Raw genomic sequence first — 2,820 nt, forward strand, 5'->3', positions numbered from 1 at the left:
AATTGCCAAGTAGCAATTGATATCCAGGCTGACCCACTACCAAAGTCCCTGCCTCTCCCTCTGTTCTCTGCTCCCTAGACTCTGGTAACACTCCAGCAGGGACAGGGAGGGTTTAGGGTTGGAGATTTTGATTCTGGGAGAAGGCCATTCACTCCAGGGTGCAGCAGTCTTGGAGTAAATTGCAGAAGTGGCTGATCTCAGACTGAAAAAGAACTGTGAATATGAAAAATGCTTAATAACAAATAAAGTGCTGGACTCATGTTGAGACCAAAGAAGGAGGTAGACAAAAGCAGTGTTTGTTTCCTTGAACTTTGGGGATTGGCAAACCCAGGACAAATCCTAGTTTCTGCCATTCCTGGCTGTTTCCTTGGGTGAGAACTTAACCTCTCTGAAGCTCAATATCTTTATATATAAAATACCCATTCAGAATCATTCTTCATTTATTTTATTTTATCTTTTTAACATCTTTATTGGCGTATAATTGCTTTACAATTGTGTGTTAGTTTCTGCTGTATAACAAAGTGAATCAGCTATATGCATACATACATCCCCATATCCCCTCCCTCTTGTGTCACCCTCCCACCCTCCCTATCCCACCCCTCTAGGTGGTCACAAAGCACCCAGCTGATCTCCCTGTGCTATGTGGCTGCTTCCCACTAGCTATCTATTTTACATTTGGTAGTGTATATATGTCCATGCCACTCTCTCACTGCGTCCCAGCTTCCCCTTCCCCCTCCCCGTGTCCTCAAGTCCATTCTCTACGTCTGTGTCTTTATTCCTGTCCTGCCCCTAGGTTCATGAGAACCATTCTTTCATTCATTTATTAGTTCTTCCTCCTCCCTTAACCTATATGGCTATGCAGATTTTGAAGGTGGCCAGCAGAAAGGACAATTAGGAGTTGAAATCTAGCCTGAACTCTACTTACCCAGCCTTGCCTTTGGCATAGAGCTATATAAAACCAGAGGAAGGGACACTTTTAAAAAAAAAAATTTACTTATTTATTTAGGCTGCACCGGGTCTTAGTTGAGGCACTTGGGATCTTTGTTGACACATGTGGGATCGTTTGTTGTAGCATGTGGGATCTTTTAGTTGCAGCATGCAGGCTCATGGTTGAGGCATGCATGCGGGATCTAGTTCCCTGACCAGGGATCGAACCCGTGCCCCCTGCATTGGGAGCTTGGAGTCTTACCCACTGGACCACCAGGGAAGTCCCAAGGGGCACTTTTTTCTGATTTGCACAAAAGCGCACAAAAGAACAACGGTGGCACAAAGCAGCAGCTTGAGAACCAGCCCTAGACTAAGTGTGGTGAAACCAGCACCGAGCAGGTATAACTTTTGTCCTAGAGGAGCCCATAGTCTGAAGCTGTGGTTGCTAAGTGAGATGATGGCACATGGAAGTGTTCAATGAATGGTACACATAGACAGAACAGCAGACGCTGGAATAAAGAATGGTGCTTTTGGGGGCGGAGAGTCTTCAGGATGGACCTTGGAGCGTGTAGAGGATTTAGATAAGCAAAAGAAGGGAACCACATAGGCAAAAACTTGGGAGAGGAGGCTCCCTTCCCAGGTCAGACTGGCTGAAACAGAGGCTTCCTGTAGGAGAGAAGAGGCAGGTATAGTTGGAGAGGTATGGAGAGTTCAGATTTTAGAGGTCAGACTAGAACCACTGGGGCTACTTCAACAGCTCAGGTCAAGCCTTCAGAGGACCTCTCTGTTGATAAGTGTGTGATGGGAGAGAATCAAATGCAGAGAAAAAAGAATCACATAACTCTGCCTCAAAAGTCAAAAGAATTCTCTTCAGCATTGTACTGGAAATCCTAGACAGTGTAACAAAACAAGAAAAAAATAAAATGCATCAACTGGAAAGGAAAAGTAAAACCGCCTTTATTCACAAGCAACATAATATGTTGCCTGTGAGGAAATCATATTTTTTTCATGTTAACATAAAAAAATCCTTAGTCTGTAAAAAAGCTACTAGAACTAATAACTGAATTTAACAAGATCTCAGAATACAAGGTGAATATAGAAAAATAAGTTGTATTTCTATAAATTGGCAACAAACAATTGGAATATCACATTAAAAATGTCATTTACAATAGCATCAAAAATAAGAAAAAGGGAAAAATTTTATAAAATGTGTACAAGACCTGTACATGGAATAGTATAAAACATTGCTGAGAGAAATTAAGAACTAAATAAATGAAGAGATATATACCATGTTCATGGATTGGGAAACTCAATATTAAGATGTTAATTCTCTCCAAATTGATCTATTGATTCAATGCAATCCTAAAAAAAATCCAAGCAGGATTTTTTGGGGCAGAAATTGACAAGTGGATTCTAAAATTTATATGGAAATGCAAAGGACCCAGAATCACGAAAACAATTTTGAAAAATAAGGACAAAGTTAGAGGACTTATACTACCTGATTTTAAGACTCACTTATAAAGCTACAGTAATTAAGACAGAGTGGAACTGGCATAAGGATAGATCCAGATCAGGTCAATGAAATAGAATAGAGAATTCAGAAATAAATCCACACGTACATGGTTAATTGAGTTTTGCCAAAGGTGTCAAATTAATTCAATAGAGAAAGGAGAGTCCTTTCAAAGGATGGTTTTGAAACTACTTTTACTTCATATTTGGCACATAAATTAACTCAAAAAATTCAGAGGCATAAATGTAAAAGCTAAAGCTATAAAACTTCTGGAAGAAAACATAGGAGAAAATCTTTGTTATCATGGGGTCCGCGAAGATCTTTTTTTTTTGGCCGCCACCCCCCCACCGCGTCATGTGGGGTCTTAGTTCTCTGACCAGGGA

Source organism: Balaenoptera acutorostrata, chromosome 1 (assembly GCF_949987535.1).
Source record: "Balaenoptera acutorostrata chromosome 1, mBalAcu1.1, whole genome shotgun sequence".
Lineage (NCBI taxonomy): Eukaryota > Metazoa > Chordata > Mammalia > Artiodactyla > Balaenopteridae > Balaenoptera > Balaenoptera acutorostrata.